This window comes from Copidosoma floridanum, unplaced genomic scaffold (assembly GCF_036245765.1).
Source record: "Copidosoma floridanum isolate Cflo_tuat_1 unplaced genomic scaffold, Cflo_Japanese_pri ptg000006l, whole genome shotgun sequence".
NCBI classification, from domain to species: Eukaryota; Metazoa; Arthropoda; class Insecta; order Hymenoptera; family Encyrtidae; genus Copidosoma; species Copidosoma floridanum.
The window spans coordinates 7,392,015-7,410,859 of NW_028321883.1; the positions used below are offsets into that span (position 1 = coordinate 7,392,015).

At 37.7% G+C, this 18,845-nt stretch overlaps 1 protein-coding gene and 1 pseudogene across 2 annotated transcripts in view; one reads left to right on the top strand and one right to left on the bottom strand.

The window, feature by feature from the left end:
- The window catches only part of LOC106646143 (arginine-hydroxylase NDUFAF5, mitochondrial), a 247,010-nt gene that overhangs the window by 138,972 nt on the left and 89,193 nt on the right, over positions 1-18,845 (bottom strand). Inside the window, exons 4-6 of one of the 2 annotated variants that reach the window (XR_016293683.1) lie at positions 5,909-6,065; positions 5,632-5,775; positions 5,277-5,478 (exon numbers count right to left, since the gene is read on the bottom strand). The exons of the other annotated variant lie outside the window; for it this stretch is intronic. The gene's annotated coding sequence lies outside the window, so the exon portion shown is untranslated. Of the gene's footprint in view, positions 1-5,276; positions 5,479-5,631; positions 5,776-5,908; positions 6,066-18,845 lie in introns of those variants that run through there. 2 annotated transcript variants of the gene reach the window in all.
- LOC149375509 (uncharacterized) lies at positions 13,074-14,818 on the top strand (annotated as a pseudogene).

Genomic DNA, 18,845 nt, shown 5'->3' on the forward strand with positions numbered 1-18,845 from the left:
GATTAAATGATACGCGTATTACGAACTTTTTACACATGCACCTGCAAGTGCATGGGAAAGAGAACTCAAGGGAACAAGGGAGAGTATCAAAGAGTACGGAAGCATAGGGGCAGTAAAGTAAGAGCAACTATAGCTTCTGTTTACTCCCACCACTCAACGCATTTACTCGATGATCGCGCTAAATTTTATTGATACTCTCAGGTTCTCTCTACTTCTCTTATGTTCTCCCAAGTTCTTTCTGTCTGTTTTGTAAGTACTCCTGAAAACTCATTAAGCTCTCTAATGTGCTCTATATTTTTATTCCGGTATGCGGAGCTAATGAGAGTTTATGTGAGAGCTTGCGAAAGTATCAAAGAGAACTCAAAAGAGAACCTTGGGAAAGAATTTACGGGATGGTCGAAGTGGACAGCCCCTTACGTGTGTATATATATATATATATATATATATATATATATATATATATATATTAATAAATATCTACTTATGTAGAGTGTTTATTTATTTATTTTTAGGCTTTTATTGTAAACGAGTACATACAGCCTTGGTACAGTAAGGCACATTACCATTAATATTTGTTACATGTTACAGCATTGGTCACATATTAAATACATGTTACAGTATTGGTTACACAGTATACATTTTTAGATACAGTAATTTCAATTCGTTGGTACGGTGATGGTGTTACTTAGACCACCTCGAGAGCGAAGGATATAAGTGGTAGACCATTTTGCTGCGAGAAGATCGCCCATCTCTTCACGAGGAGCATTGCGCGGTGAAAAAGCACATGTAAAAATTCACAGAGGTAGCGTCGCACTGGCCGGGAATCGAGGGAACTACAGTCTCCCGCGGGCCAACCCGCAAGCCAGCCGACCAAGACACCACGCGCTTACGCGTGTATGTATATGCACTTATATTTCACCCACACATGCATACGCACTTTCTCCATGCTAAGCAAGTTTTACTCTCTGTTAAAATTCATACTTGCTGTCTCTATTATATAAGGTGGAATTTTAGAGACTGAGAGATATGAGGAGAGGGGGGGAGGTTGAGAAGTGATGGATGACTTAATCTGGTCTTACATTTATATTATATAACATAATATAAATAATGATTAATAATTAACTTTTAACTACTAGTATGAAGGGAGCTGGAGGGGACCACTTAAAATAGTGTTCTCACTTCCTGAATCTGTCCTGAAAACCACTTTATTAAAATAGCTTTGGTTGCGTGCACTTGTCGCATTTGCTCGATACGCCTGCACGTTGTGAAACCGAAGTTTTTTAAGTGGAATTTTCAATTTGGAGATAGCTAAAAGTTACGGACACTTGTGTTGGGACTGTAAGGAGAGTGACGAATTTTCAGAACTTAGTGCTTTGCCAAAAGTTGCTCGTGGTGCAAAAGCAAGTCATCGCTTAACCAAAGCCGGAACTTTTTTTTCAAATTGCCTTGCTCAATTTTTTCAAAACTGAAAGATAAATTTTTTTGTTGATTGATTTGAGCGCATATTCGTTGTGCACAAGACCTTCATAATCGAAAAAAAACAATATAGAGTATACATTGATCTAACTTTGATGTGCTTTTTTTACTCTTGTCATATGGCACCAACATACTTGCACACAGCAAGTTTAATGCTGCAAACAACCAGTATGGGGTAAAGATTTAATCGCCACTCCGTTTAACGTATTTCGCCCCGAAGCTGTTCAGAGACTTGCCAGTAATTAGGCATGTCCAGCAGCTTCTTGGATTATACATTTTTTATTCTTTGATGTAGAACATTAACGCTTGTATTGAATCCTAACTTTTTGCCATATGGTAAATCAGCTCCTGTAAAAATGTTAAGAATTTTTCACACTTTTTTTTATACATACACACACACAGAAAAATGGACACTGTAATGATAAGAAGGGGGAGGGGCAAAAATCAGAGGGAATAGGTGGATCCTTACAATCTTGCCGTAACGGTCCAAACTGCATAACGGTGTCAGACGAAGATGGGGTTAAAAAAAACTCGAAAAAGTGGATTCTAACCAGATGTAAAAAAAGTTTTACTTCCTTGTCTCAACATGCATTTTTATGGAGGAAAATACTGGTAGGCACAGCACAATGTCAATATAACGGTCATTCGTGATCTAAAATAGAAGAAAACCGTAAAAATGATGTAAGACGGTATAAATTAAGTATTAATTTTAAAAATTTTCTGCAACTAAGTTTTCTGACGATCGCATAAGCTGTTAGGCTGTTGAGTTGCCAAGTTCAGCATACAGGACACTACAGATTGCCCTGTCTTGTCGTAAAATTATTAGGTTTTGGCTTAATGTCATATATCGGATTATGTATTAGAATTATTTCGGAATGACATTACAAACAATATGTAGGGATTACGCCAACCCAATTTTGTGTACGAAAATCACTGGAGTATAAAAACTGCATAATTTCCTAAAAATGCTGTGTTTTTTTTGAAAAACACGGGCGTAGTGCGTAAGAATTTCTTACCATATGGTCGTACGGTCAATAAAGAGGATTATCTTGAAGTTATGCACCACTTAGGAAAAGCAATACAAAGAAAACGTCGTGCATTGTGGAAAAACAATTTATTGCTTTTCCATAACAATAATTCCTATGCTCACTCATCTTTTTGTGATGGTTTTTTTACCAAAAACGACACCACCATATTCATCGGATTTGGCCCCATGTAACTTTTTCGTGTTCCTAAAACTGAAGAGACGTATGAAAAGACGGAGATTTGCAACGATTGAGGAGATAAAGACTGCATCGCTAGAAGAGTTCAAGGCTATATGAAAAAGCGCTTATGAGAAGTGCTTCGAGGATTGGAAAAAGCGTTGGCACAAGTGTACCGTATTTGAGGGGAACCACTTTCCACACGTAAAGATATACTATACCATGGTGCTGTCTTGGCTGACTGAACAACAACGCTGTAGCAATTTACCAAGTACCATTTATTGATAATCTGTTAGCTTTACTCAGACCTTGACGAGAATTTCTTTAAAAATTTTCAATCTATGTGCTTAGTAATTGTATTAAGCTGAATTCAGGCACTTTTCACACTGTTGTTATGGATCCGCCAATTCGTTTTCATTCTCGCATAGTTTGTGTTAAAATTCAAAAGATGGCATCACCTGTGCTGGAAGTGTAGGGATTCAATAGGTATAATTGGGATCCGGACAACGGTCAGGGTGGGGATAAGGCAAAGTATAAGGCTAGCTTCGTGTTAAGGCTTAGAGAAACCACCACTCTATGTAAATTTAGATAACTTGTTGGCCCTGTTAGCGTTATTCGGATCACAATATCCCAAATGAAAAGAACCTCAGACTTTCGGTATGATTCAATCCAGGCCAGATCCATGATATAGATCAAGCCTGGGCAGTTCTGTGCGCAGTGTTTAGTTAGGATTCATTCAGGACAAATTAATGTCGTCTGCAGACTGCATGAATATATGTGATTTTTGTTGTTGTTATAGTGCTTTACGTTCGGCTCTCTTGTAGAGGTCCGCCATACGGCACTTAGCACTTGGGGTTGGGAAGGAATTGGGATGGGATTGGAAAAGGAAAGAGCCCTAACAACTATTCCGCATTAGCTTATGACAATTGCCATGTGGATCAGGAAAACCCTCAAGAAATATTCCGTAAAAAAAACCTGATCGGCAACAGCTCGGTGTATCTACTTTATTTCTGACCTGGTGTCTAAGCTGCAGACTTAGGCAACGGGGCAGGGCACACCTCACACTTACGTTGTCGAAGAGACAGAGACACAGTTAATTGATCTACGAAGCGAACAGCGAAGGCGAAACGGCAAGATTTAAATGGTCAACCATCCAATTATTAATACATAAATAACCAAAGCTTGTAATATATTTGTATGTGTTCACAGATTTTTAATAATTTAACACATTACTTTATTTTTTTGTTATCAATGACGCAAGATTTTGATGACATATTCCTATGATACATGGTTTGAAACTGTTTTCTTTTCCTTATTCAACCCACGCCGAAGCAAAGGGTTGTTCCTTCTTTAGCAAAAATGAGGCGAAAATTCTTGCATGTAAGCAAACGGCTTAGAGCATGCATATATGCGTATAGCTGCTTGTAATAGGCACTTGGCAGGATAGAGAGAAAACGACAATCCCCTCCTGCTGTCTCCTGAAGCCAATTATAAGCAGCGCATGTACATGTGCTCTAAGCCGTTTGTTTACATCCAGAATTTTTGCCTCATTTTGGCTAGAGAGAGCGCAATCTCTGCATCGGCTCAAAGCGAATAGCGGCTTTGATTAACATGTTTTAATTCAATTTTTAATACAGTGAAAATAAAGATTTTTAAAATTAAAAAAAAATAATAACAAAACATGTATATTCATACGTAATATCTACGTGTATGCATGCACCTAGTTCGCTCCACTCGCTCGGAAAAGAACAACCTGATTCCTGTAAGTACCGATGGTAGAGCTGCCGACCGCGCATGCGCATCTTATCTTACTAGTATATAAAACAAAGTCACAAAAACTGTTGTAATCACTAACCACGAAATCTACTCAACCGATTTTTCTGAAATTTTGCATACTGATTCTCTACACTTCTTAGATAGTTACAAAGCTTGTATCTTAAAAAAAATAACAATAGCAATAAATAAGCTTAAAGTTTTGAAAAAAACGCTAACTTTTCACTTAAGTTTAGTATGATTCACTAGGTGGAGTAAACATAAAATCGAAGCTACCCACAATAGGAGTAAGTGGGCCTGGTTATAATATCCCTAAGTAAATCGCTGAATACCTCAGTAGTTCACCGGCAGTGCATCAAACATAGAGTTCTGAGTCGTGCAGCTGGGTATCCCGGCTACCGACAATACTCTTCTTCAATGGACAAGCGATTTATGTCGAATTCTATCCCGAACTACCAAGATTAACGAGTGCCACGAATGAAAGATCTCCTGAACGCCACTGTCTCCGGTGTAATACCAGGAGGCGTCTAGCTAGAACATCATCTTCTCTTACTATTTGGGGTTCCGTGGCCGTTCTTCCTTACTGTTTGGGATTTCTTGCACTCAGCTTACCAGCATCAACTATAGTCAATTCGTTTAGTGAATTACTATTCGACAAATCTTTTGAGCCATTTTCATGATGCTGTTTTGAACCTTCAAGGACAGAGATTTCATCAGACTTATTCATACTTGGAGTTATAGAAAAAGATCTTTAGAAAACAAAACATTGTAATATTTTCATCTTTTTTCCTTTAATTATTCATTCAGGTAAGTAATTTTTGTATGCAGTACCATTACTGTTAATTTTCTAGATAGTAATAAATATTTTAAAAAGATTTATTACCACCATCGACTTCGTGAGGTTCGAGGGTTTGGATCTGCAGCAAGATTCCGGCAGTTTTTTTGCTGAAACTGTCAGCAAATTATAAAAAGTTAGTTTGATCATTAGAAGCACCAGCATCCATGTCTGTACCAACTTTATGCGTAACTGTAATTTAAAATAATATTTATCAGTACCAGGCACTTTTCTTTAATTTTTTTTTGTTTGATTCAATAATTCAGAAAAATTAGTTTCGACTCGAGTCCATCTACTGTTTGATGTAAAAAGATAAGGTGTATTAGAATAAAACGAAAGAATCACCTTCCACATTCTGTTTGGACTCGAGTGTTTTGGTAATCAACAAAGCATTGCAAGTTTCTTCGCTGGAACTGCCAGCAAATCTTAGTAGGTTAGGTCGATCATTAGAAGAACCAGCATCGATGACTGTACCAACTTTATGCGTAACTGTAATTTGAAATAATATTTATTAGTACAATTAGGCATTTTTCTTTATTTCTTTTTGTTTAATTCAGCGATTCAGAAAAATTATTGTTTACAACAAAACATAAGGCATACTAGAATAAAATGAAAGAATCACCTTCGATATTCTGATTAACCTCCAGTGTTTCGGTTTGCAGCAAAGTATCACAAGTTGTTTCGCTGGATCTACCAGCGAGTCTCAATAAACCAGTTGGCTGATCATTAAAACCCTCTGCAGCTTTTTTTATCGGTTATTTCACCGGCTGCACACCCAACTGTAATTAAAAAAAAAGACTTAAAAAATTGTAAAGAAATTAGTCGATGGTACATATAATTAAAAACTATAAAATTACAAAAGCAGTTATTAAAACCTCATGTTGAAAAAAATTTTTTTAAACTGGACAGTCATGGGACTGCCGGTAGAAGTATGATTTTTGCAAAGAAAAAAAAATAATAATAATAACAATAAAACCAACTACAATGACCAAAAAACTCGTGGCTCTTCGTACCGCTCAGCTGCTTGGCAGACTGACTGACAGTACTCCGATTTCGAACTGAGAACTCGCGCACACTTCTGTGCAGAAGGTCTCTCATTGGCCAAACACTTGAGCGTCGTTCAAACACCTTAAACTTAAAGACCCAGCGCGCAAAGCCCGAAAACATCAACCCAAGTACTTAAAACAGAATGACCTAGCGCGCTTACTGCCAGCGCGCTTGTTTTTTTAAATAAATTAATATCACGAGCAGCTAAATCCAATGACCCGGCGCGCTTACTGCCAGTGCGCTTAGTTTTTTTATTTAATAAATATCCCAAGCAGCTAAACCCAATGACCCAGCGCGCTTACTGCCAGCGCGCTTGATTTTTTTATTAAATTAAAATCCTGATTAGCTGCCAGCGCGTTCGTAACATTGATAATGAAAATTTTTTATTATTGTATAGTAGGCAAATTTACACACCACCACTGAGGTACAGCCCATGGCACGTTGGATTTTTTTTAAACTATTGAATTTTAATTACAAAAAATAATGTTTATTATTTTCTTAGTGATATTCTACTTGTAGAATTTTATATTCATTTATAAGCTACTTATAGTACGTTTATTTTAATAGTTTTGTTAGTAGATACCCATGGCCACGAGGCTTCTTGGTGTTGAAGCTAATTTTGTTTTTTAATCTATAGTAATAACAAAAAAAAATTTTTTTATGAGAAGCTGAAGGTAATGCTAAATATTAATTAAAAATGTAAGGAATTTTTTAATCCGAGAAGCCTTGAAGCCATAAAAAGTACAAAAAATTTTTTGCACGATCCTACTTACTTTATAATAATACAATGACTACTTTGACTGGCATAGAGCGGTGAAAAATTTAATAACTACTTTAATACTAAATAAATAATTTATTTTGTGTACATGCTACTATTAAAGCTTTTTAAATGTTCTTCGGTAATATCCATGTTGCTACAATTTATATCGTTTACTTTACCGTATAATCTTAAAAAACATCTAGCATTTATTAACGAAGTACCCGTACTATTAGCCTTTTCATCTTTTAGTTCATTTATTACGGAAAAAAGTCTTTCTGGTTCCGCATTCGAGTAAGGTACAGAAAAGATTCTCTTAATTAAGGATGTTGACACGGAGAAAACACATTCTTTTTCCTCATTTCCCAAGTCTATTATTTTGCTTCAAAATTGCTCTGTATCATGATTAATTAAGTTTTTTTTTTTTCGTCTGCGTCAAAACGTGTGCATAAAATACGCCACTCAAAAGCTATTAAATTGGAATTCAAAAATGAAAAGTATTTTTTTATGACAGTATTTAAATCTGGACATTGTTTTCTGCTCAATTCATCTAAAGCTATACAGGGATCAAGAAATTCTAAATTTAAGTTATCAGTTTAAAGTAAACGTTTACTAATATCCGTAAATGTGGATATGTAAAATTTCTGACTATTCATTGAAACTTCTGTAACTTATTTATCCGTCATTTCTTTTTAAATTTTGGGACACGCGGGTCATTAGTATATTTTACTTAAAGGCAATAGATTTTCGTGAACGTCGAAAAAGCCAAAAAAATGTTTTTAACTGATTGTGAATTAATAAAATTCATAGAAATATTTTTTAACAAATTCTGCACCGATTTTTTGATTTGATCGGTTTTAAAATTCTTTTTTCTTGAAATTTAGCATTAAATAAATTAAAATATTTAAGATTAAATTTAAGAAAACATGAGTAAGCTTCAACCGTAGGATCTTGCAATAAATTTAATATTTTTCTTGCGTTTGATTCTGGTTTCTATTCACTTTGTAATGCGCTTGTTTTCTCAATACTTTACAGTAAGGAAATCTATAAGCACGGGCCACATGCTCAAAAGCCGATCAAAGCATTCGTAAGCATCAAGCCATCTTGTTCTGGACAACTTTAGGGCCTTATTATCAGGCAAATCTAAATACTCTAAATTTTCCAAATGTTCCTTGCTTTGCTTTGGACTACACGAAAGATAAGAATAAACACTGCGAGCAAGATCTTCCGTTTTTTTTTGGAATTTAAGTATAACAATTTTTCGCGACTATTGCGGCAGTATGGCAAACGCAATTTGAAAGAAGTAAATTTGGAACTATATCACAAAGGTATTTTTGAAACCCTTTTTTCCCGATTATTACGCTGGCGTTATCGCAATACAGAGATACCATATTCGTCATATTAATTGTATTGTGTTGCTAAAATTATCATTGTGAGTAGCACTTGAACCGTGAGATACTAAATCACTTTTACCAAAAAATTCTAAGTCTTTTTTGCACACTTTACAATATAGTCTAGGCACATTGACTCATTTACAGAGATAAAAAAAGAAAATTATTATCCAGATACATACGTTTTCAAGTGGTTAAAAGAGTTCAAGTTAACATAAGGAAAATGTGTTATGAGCCCAAGAAGGTTAGGGAATGATTTTAGAGGTTGAAAAGGGGTGAAAATGGATACATCTCGTGTTTTTTGCAATTTCACGCGAAATTTAATATCCTACTGAAAAATGTTAAATACCAAAGTTGTAGATCTTGGAAAAATCTACAACTTTTGTATTGGTCATTTTTTAATATAACCTCAAAATTTCAGAAAAAAATGCAAAAAATCCAAAAAAAATTTTTTTGTTTTTTACTTGTCAATTTCTCAAAAATAAATATTTTTTAACCAAACTTGCTGAAAGTACTTCTTTTTGTATCCCAAACAACAACAAAAAATTTTAGATTGGATTATTAAAAACTGTTTGAAAGATTTATTTTTTTCGGTCCGAAACACGTTGTTTTCAAACTTACATTTTACTACTTACAATCATCGTAGAGAGGTCATACAGGGCTCATTTTTTTCATTTTGCCGTCTTCTATTCAATAAAATAATAAAACAATACAGCTTCCATTTAAAAACATGTCTAAAAATTGAAAAATATAAAAAATTTAATTTCGCAAAAACAAATTTTTTGGTTATTGTTAATAATTTGTTAAAAATGAAAAAATTTTTCAAAAACTATAAAACCATTGAATTGTACGAAAAAAAACACGAAAAAACATATGTTTTACTATTTTTATTTTTGTGCAATACTGCTATAAACATTGTAATAGCATATTCCGTGTAGTTGAAAGATGTCAGGTAAGTACATGCAATGCGATCGACTTTTACTTTAATAAGAAAAGTTCCTCATTTCTCGAGATGAAATTGATTAATTCAATTATTTTCTACATATTTTGATAAATAAATCGTCTTGTAATTAATTTTCGTAAAAAATTATTTAAAACATGCCTGTAAATAATTGAATGATTTTTTAAAATGAATTCATCTTGCATCGAATTTTATATTCATTGTACATTTCATTTTATCGATAGAAATTTCAATACAAATCAAAGTTAAATATTAAAATTACACAAAGTTGGGTAAAATTTAAAATAAATTTTATAAAACGTTTCGGAGTAAAGATAGTTGAATATGTTTTTGGAAGGAACCTCTTATTCGTTTTGGAGCATATACACTGTTGTATGTTGGGGACTGGGACAGGTGTTACATCTGTAGAAGAAGGACGCGGACAGAGGGAGAAAAAGAAAAAGAGAGAGAGAAAAAGAGAAAAAAGAGAGAGAGAGAAAAAGACGCGCAGGCAAAATGGAGCAGAAGGACGCGTACTCAGATCGGAGCACGTGGCTCAGTAGTCTATGTATAGCCAGCAAAGAAAGTACTTTTTATTGAGTTCTTCATTCAATAAATACATAGTTTTTGTTTGGTTAATTGAAATTTAAATTAAGTGATTAATTTTGTTTTCCTTACGCTTGATTTCGAATAGTTATATGTGATAAAAATAAACCTAAGGTGAAGTTCCTGTTCTCGAAAACTAAACCTTGGTGTAAAGTAAAAACGTAAGTCAACTTTTTTTTTTACTTTTTAGGTTGTATTTAAAACTTTTTTTAATATGGATAGTGAAATATTGTTATTTTTATAAAATACAATTTTTTGTAATAAGGGGTAAATGCTAAACTCATGAGAGTTTTGGGACTTTATTTAATCAAACATTTTCATTTTTATGTTTTTATTTGTCAAAATGGATTAACAATATTGTTTATAAAGTTTTATTTGTTTATATTAACTCTGCTTATGAAGACTATCACGTTGACATTTAAATTAACACAAAAAATTGCAACTTTTCGTAAGATGGATTGAAATCGGGTTACATTTAGAACCACGTGTAAGAGTTTCAAATATTTCTATATCTGACGTTGTATCCAGAATGGCGTACTGTTATAAGAGGGTTGTGTTGTGGGGTGCTTCGTGCGGCTAGGATCGGGATCACATCACTATTTCATTGAAAGAGTATATATTTATTTTAAAAATTATGCTATTTTTAGTCCGTATTTTATTTCCGTTAAGTAAATAAATTCTATTCGAAAATAATTTTGTTTATGACGTTTTTCAATATAACTTTCATAAATATTTATAACATTTTGAATCTTTTAACAACAATTATTTTTTGATTTTCTTTGAAACACTTCTTCAGTTGTTATTTATTGTATGTAACTATAAAACAGTAATTTGAAAAATTACAGGGAATTAGGGGGCAAAATGTGTCTCTTGAAATTTTTCATTAGTAATTACAATTTTTAGTATTAATCATACCATAGAACATACAACAATTATTAATGAAAAGTATAGAATAAAAGTATAACAGAAAGTAATTTTTGACATAAAAACGTTCATATATTTTGTAATATTTTTGTATACATTCATAAATTTGAAACTATTAGTTTAGTTTAATTATTTAATAAATTATTGCTGTTGGTATCTGTTAATATATATTAAAAATGACTGTTCTGATTATTCGATTCTTGCGTTAGCTTATAATTAACCGCATTACAACCAAACTTTTTTAACTATATAATTTATATAATTACTTTGACAGATTATCAATATGGAGGAATCTACTTGTGCTATTTGTAAAGAAGCTGGAGGATCTGGTCTGGTCACTATCAAAACTCAAGCTTTGTCTAATCTGATTGGTACAAGTAAAAAAAAAGGGATAAAAAATATTTGCAATGGGAGAAGTTGACATCGGCAACTGCTCACAGAAGTTGTTCGCATGCTTACAACCGAGAATCTTCGATCGTTGCTGCTGCATACGAAATAGCTAAGAAATGCGTTGAAGGTAAAAAGATATCGAAAGATGCTCTTCATTTTGATTTTAAAATTCTTTGTTTGTTTTGTGGCAAACCTTGTGATGAACAAAAAGATCGAATAAAACTGATAACAAAAACTGAAACAGTAGAAAAAATTGTGGAAGCTTTGGAAGAACGAAAAGGAACTGATATATTTCACAAAAATCTGTCCGCGCGTTTGAGTAAGCATTTAGATTTAATCAAGTTACAAGCTCGCTACCATTCAAATTGTATGTCCAAATTTTATGTAAATAGACGCTCTACTGAACTCGGACGTCCCGCCTCTTAAAGTACAATAGACTTTATTCAATACGCAAATAGTTATGTACAAAAAAATCAAAGTAAATGTCAATTTTCCCTGATCAAAGAAGGATTTTCTGGTATATTCCCAGATATACAAACTATTAAATCAAATCTAAACAAATCTTATCCTAATGATCAAATTGAATTTATACATTTAAAAAAAGATATCATTATTCTTTTTCGACATAAAATTAGTAAGCAAACTTGGAAAAAATGGTACGAAAATCAACAAAAAGATCCTATGGATGAGCGAAAAAGAATAGTTAAAATGGCGGGAAAAATTATTTTAGAGGACATTCGTAAAACTGTTTTTGATTAAAATAATTACTATTTGCCAAAGTTTAATAATAAAAATATCTATGGTGGTATTCCTGAAAGTTTGATAGATTTACTCGATACTGTTATAAAAACTCACAAAGATAAAAGTAATAAAAATGCATTGAAGTGGAAAAAAAAAATAGCTACAGTTGCTCATAGCAAGGCCTCGTTCATTTTCATCGTCAATTTTACTCGGTCTATCATCGATGATGCACAAAAACTACGCATCGAAAGAGTTGATACATGGATTATCGTATTTAGGATTGTACGCACCGTACAAGGAAACTTTACTTTTTGAAGCTTCAATTGCAGATGACGCTGATATTCATACTATTTCTTCTGAATCTTTTATTCAGTTTATATTTGATAATTTTGATCACGACACTTGCAATCTCGATGGACAAAAAACGATCCATGTAATGGGAGGAGTTATGGGTGTAACTCCGGCATCATCAGTACATACGAAAGAAACTATTTCTAGACTAAAGAAGATTCCACCTTCAGATGTAAGTGGCAAATTTGGATTTTATGAATTAAAACATTTTGAAAAGAAAACTGGAGATGGATTGAAAACAACATTTGTTTAGAATATATTTGATGGCGAATCCAATTACACAAGACCAAAAATTAATATAGAAGATTTTACTTGGCTGTATTCAAAGTATCCAAACAAAAGTTCAAAGGGTTACGGCGGATTCATGGAAGATTTTCATATAGATTCTGAATATGTACAATTAAAAATTATTCCGCTCCCCATTGTTAACAATCCACCAAGTAACTGCGACACAATTTTTACTGTTTTGGTAAAAGCAGCTGAAGAAAATAAGCGGAACAGTCCGGAAGACATTTGCTTTGTTGCATTTGATCAACCTTTGTATCAGAAATCGCCATATATTCTTGCATGTGTAAATCCAAAAGATGACGAATTTGGTTTATCGAAGGTTGGAGTACGACTTGGTGGCTTTCACATGCTTATGTCATTTCTTGAGGCGATAGGTTTCATAATGGATGGAAGTGGGCTGAAAGAAGCTTTTTCTGTAATATATGCTGAAATCAGCGGAAAAAGCACTTGCAGGACTTGCGTATGCGAGAGCCATCAGAGCACAGTTTCTTATTCAAGTTGCTTTGGCTTACAACATTTTTGAATCGCTTGAGTTAACAGACGAAGAAAGAGAAATATTTGATACACTCTTGCTGAATTTAGGCTCAGAAGATTTCGTTGAAGATATTCAGAAAGAAGAGTTTATCGCAGTGAGGGATAAGTTTATGAAGCAAATTGAAAAGTTACAAAAAAGAGGGCCCACTGCAGAACTTTGGGTTCAATACTGGGATATGTTATCAATCGTAAGAGATTTTACAAAAGCAGAACGCTCGGGTGATTTGACATGTACGAAACGGATGCTTCCATACTTTCATGCCAGCGGCCACATAAATTATGCAAAATCTGCTCATTTATATTATCAAGATATGTCACATTTAAAAGATGCAATGGATGAGTATCAGTACGAACTATTTACAACAAAAAGCTTTTTTACAATTAGACGCACTGACAAGTTTTGGTCTGCAGTTTGGACAGACATGATTATAGAACAAGAATTAATGTGATGTATGAAGAGTCAAGGTGGACTAACACATGGAAGTGGAATAGCTTGTAGTGTTTTAACAAAGTTTATATTAACTATGATTGTTTTAGTTGAAGTTTGTAATAAAATGCAAAATTTCTGCAATGTTTCTTATTCAACTTCTGAACAGCATGTTGATTCCAGAGAGTCGAGAATTGCGAGAGATACTGCAGATCTTGAAAAATTATTGGTCTTTTTTAATATGCACAATCCTTTTCCAGAAATACAACATCTCACGTCTATATTTTCTGGAATTGTCGGTAACAACTCTACTAATTGTCATCGAGCATACGATGTAGGCATGAATTTTATTACATCAATAATTGGTCAGAGTTTTGAAAGTGTCAAGTTTACTCGAAGTAACAAAGTTTTATCTCTCAAAAGTGTTCAATCATCAGTTAAAGTAGATAATGAGACAGTTCCAATAAATCCATTATTATTATTTCAAAGAATATGCCTTAAGATCAATAGTAAAGATGACATGAAGAAGCATTTAAAATACGAACTCGCTCCATATCCACTATCACTTTTTACAGAAGATGGCTTTAGAAAAAATGTAAAATCGCAACTTTATAAAGAATTTACAAGCATTGATGAATTACCAAGTACCGAAAATATAGTGCATGTTATCGATGGTGGATTGTTGTTGCATAAAGTTATTTGGCAAAAAAATGACAAGATTGAAGTAATTATTGATAAATATTTGACTTTTCTGCAGAATCATTACGCAGATAATAGTTGCATAGTATTTAATAGTAATCCAGACAATGATGGTTGTCCAGATAATATTGAACCAGACAAAAATAACGTACACACAAGAGAAGTTTTTGTCAAATGACACAAATAAGAATGCATTAATTAAAGAGTTATCAAAAGCATGTAGATTTGCTGGATTTTCATGTAAACAAGCTGCTGAAGATGCAGATACATTGATCATTAATACAGCCATAGAAATTGCCGAAAAAAGTAAGATCGCAAATGCAGAAGCAGGTGTCATCGAATATGAAAAAACGGTTGTTGTTGTTGGTCAAGACATCGATCTTTTGGTTCTTTTGCATCAAAAAAAAACTCAAATAAATCTAACATTTACTTTTTGAAACCAGGCACAGCCAATGTTAGCGATTTAATTTATTCGTCAAACACTTTTAATCATGATGATTTTTCTTCTATTGTTGCTCTACTGAATTGTTTTACTGGATGTGATACAACATCCGCTTTTGCGGGCAAAGGAAAAACAACAAGTTTTAATTCGTTGATTAATACTCTTAAGTTAAAAGAATTAGCACTGCCTTTTTACCAAAGTAATGCAGATCCCAAAGTCATTGCTCGAAATGGTTGTAAACTGATTGCATCGATTTATCAATCAAAAAAATCTAAAATACCACTGAATGATTTAAGATTTACACAGTTTAAATTATTAACTGCAAAGTCGACTTTTAAATTTGAAAAATTACCCCCTTCTGTTGGAGCAGCAATTTAACACTCGTACAGAGTATACTCCTAACTACAAATGTGGCTTGAACATGCATTAAATGCAACGAAATCGGGCTGGAAACAAGTGATTGTAAATAATACAAAAATACTTATGCCACATTATACAGATGACTCACTTATTCCAGATGAGTTACTTAAGATAATTTGTTGCAGTTGTGAGGCTGGATGTGAGGGCAATAGATGTGGTTGCAGAAAGCATGGGTTGCGATGCACAGAGTTATGCACAAAATGCCATGGTTCTGAAAGTTGTTCAAACGTTGAAAAAGTTTTAAAAGATTTAAGTGATTTTGATAAAATTTCTGATAATCCTGATGAAATTGAACAACCAAGTGTTATCTTCAATTCAGAAAATCTTGCTATGGAAAAGTTTCCAGAGGAATTTTATGAAGAAACGATTGGAGATAATAAGGAAGTCACATATTTCGACGAACAATTAATCGATGATGATCAGCCAAACTTACAATTTGCGGAAAGACAAACATTGGTTTAGTGTGCATAATGTATTCATTATTAAATATTTAATAAATCGCATAGTAAATGTATAATATTTATGTTTATAAAGTGTAAATGTATTGAATGTTTTTACTGCTTTATGTGTTTCGCAGGGGATTACAAATGCTTTCAACGCTTTAAATAAAAAAAAGGCACAAAGGATAGTCGCTTCGGCGTGTAATCGTCGTCTTCTTCTTCTCTCCTTCTCTAGCGAGGCGTGCGACTGTCCTCGCTGAGCCCTCGTACACGAGTGAGTGCCACCTGCCGAGCGCGGTGACGCACGAGGTGGGAGGCCGGGAGAGAGCGCAGCGACCGACGTTGCATGGCAGGGTGTGGGTCCCCGCTTGGTTGGTAAGAAAACCCGAACATCCCGCCCGCCTCGATCCAAGAGCGAAACCCTAGTCACCGCCCGCCGAAGCGGGGGGAGTCCCTCGATCGTCCGTCGCAGGGAGGCTAGAGTCCGCAGATGCCACAGGGAGACGCGCAAGCTTGACAATGGGCCGCACGTATTCGCCGGTGGCTGTCTTGACGGCAGCAGCCCGGACTAGTCCATCGGATCCAGGGTGTATGCGGGTGATACGGCCCAGAGGCCAGCGTCCGCTGGACTGTAGCAGCGTAGGGTCAAGAAGAACCACCAGGTCCCCCACCGCGAAGTTCCGACGGACAGCGCTCCATTTCGGCCTCTGTTGGAGAGTATTTAGATACTCACAGCCCCAGCGCGTCCAGAATTGGGCGCGAACGGCCTTGACGAGCTCCCAGTGCGTGAGCGGGTCCAAATTCTCTGCAGCGGGGGTAGCTTCGATGATGGAATCGACGGGAGCCCCGATGAGGAAATGTCCAGGCGTGAGCACTTCGAGGTCAGAGGGATCGCCAGACAAGGGCGTCAACGGGCGGCTATTCAACACGGCCTCAATTCCAACGAGAACCGTAGAGAACTGAGCTGATCCCAAGTAGGACGGAGGTGGACGTCTTCGGGAAGGTCTTCAAGAAGCTCGGGCGTGCTGGCAACCCACTTTCGCAGAGGGAAACCGCCCGCTTGAAGAAGTCCGATCAGCTGGTCGCGCAGACGCTTGGCCGAGCCGATGTCATCAGCGCCGGAGAGGATGTCATCAACATAGCGATCGTTCATCACCACTGGGACGGCCTCGGGCCAGCGACGGCCGTCATCCTCACACAGCTGCTGTACGACCCGTAGTGACAGGTACGGGGAGCACGAGGCACCGTAGGTAACGGTGAGCAGTTGGTAGTGCGTAGGTGGCTGCTTTGGGTCGGAGCTCCACAGAATGCGCTACAGGTCGACATCGCGTTCATCAATCAGGATCTGGCGGAACATCATGCGAACGTCAGTACAGAACGCAATCCGGTGACGACGCCAACGCAGGAGCACACTGGGAAGAGCCGTCTGGAGCCGAGGACCAGCATGGAGCACGTCGTTTAGGCTATAGCCACTGGAAGTCGGGCTCGACGCGTTGAAAACAACGCGCAGTTTGCGACCTTGGTCGCCGTGCTGCCAAATGCCGTGATGTTGGATATAGTGCACTGGACGGTGCGATGCAGCGAGTTGGTCATCAGTAAGGGGGTTCATATGACCGAGGGCAATGTACTCTGCCATGAACCGGGCGTACTCAGAAGCCATCTCAGGAGTCCGCTGCAGCCGACGATGCAACGAGCGCATACCCGCGGTGGCGCCCTGCAGACTGTCACCAAGGAGGCGCACAGCGTCATGTTTCAGCGGAAGTCGCACAATGTAACGCCCGTCGTCAGCGCGATGATAATCGGCGAAGATTCGCTCGCATTCCACATCCTCAGGCGCTCGGCGGCTGACATGTGGCACCTCCTCGATCTCCCAGAATCGCTGGAGCTGCGCAGCCAGCTCTTGATCCCAGGGCGACTGAGTGTTCGTGTGCAGAGTTGTGCCTGCGATGAGGGCGTTCGAGCCCAGGCCAGGGGCCCGGCCGACGAGAGTCCAGCCAAGAGCCGTGCGCTGTCCGACGAGCTCGTCACGCTGAACGTAACCTGGTTCGATGAGGCGGTGGTAAACGTCGACTCCGAACAGAATGTCTACACGGCGAGGTGTGCCAAACGCTGGATCGGCCAGAGGCTCAAGATCGAGCCACTGTCTCATCACGGCTGGGTGCAAGGGGGCAGACGGAGAGGTGAGCCCGAGCCGCGGTAAGCAGAGCGCTGTCAGGTGGATTGGCGGTGCATGCTCTCCAGTTTCAAGGCGTAGATGCGCTCGGGTTCTCGAAGGGATGGTCAACCCTCCCCCAACCCCATGAATGCTCGCCTCGTTGACTTCTAGCGCTGCGCCGAGCTGCTGGGCCAACCGGATGGAGATGAGTGTAACCTCAGAGCACGCATCAAGGAGAGCTCGACCAGCGACACGTCGGCCGGTGGGACCGGTTAGCTGGACAAGAGCGGTCGGAAGTACGGCTAGTCAGGACGATGGAGGCCCCTGATGCTGTGAGTCGGTGGCGGACGGGCCCGCGGGGTCGACTTTTGGCTTCTTGGGCGAAGAGGGACGCTGATCCGATTCAGGCTTGCGCCGATGGTTGCTCTCGTGCAGCAGACTGTGGTGGGGCTCCCTGCACTGCTGGCAGACGGACCGTGAAGGGCAGAACTTTACTACGTGACCTGGTCTCAGGCAGTTAAAACATAACTGCCCTTGATAGACCATGCGTCGCCGGGCCTGCGCGTCAAGGCCTTGAAATTGCGCGCAGTGACCCAGGTAGTGCGACTCTCTGCACGACGGGCATGGCGGCAGCGAGCTACTGGTGGCAAGGGCTCTAAAGTTTCGTCCAGGAAACGGGGGGGCCGGAGAGCGCATGCTGGCCATGTTGGCTGGTCGAGCAGGGCGAGAGGCCTCGACGGAGCTGAGCGCGCGGCACTGTCGACGAAGGAAGGTCGTCAAGGCAGCAAAAGTGGCAACATCCGCCGGGGTGTCCGTGCCAGCGCTCTCCAGTCGCTCGATCTCGTCCTCCCACGCGCGCCGGGTCGTCGGATCCATGCCAGTCATCGCGCAGGAGACAATCCAGTCGTCCCACTGAGACACAGGACGACCCAGAGCTTCCAGCTGATCTCGATGTTTTCCCAGGGTGTCGAGGAGACCCTGAAGCCCTCGAGCTGACTCTTCCTTCA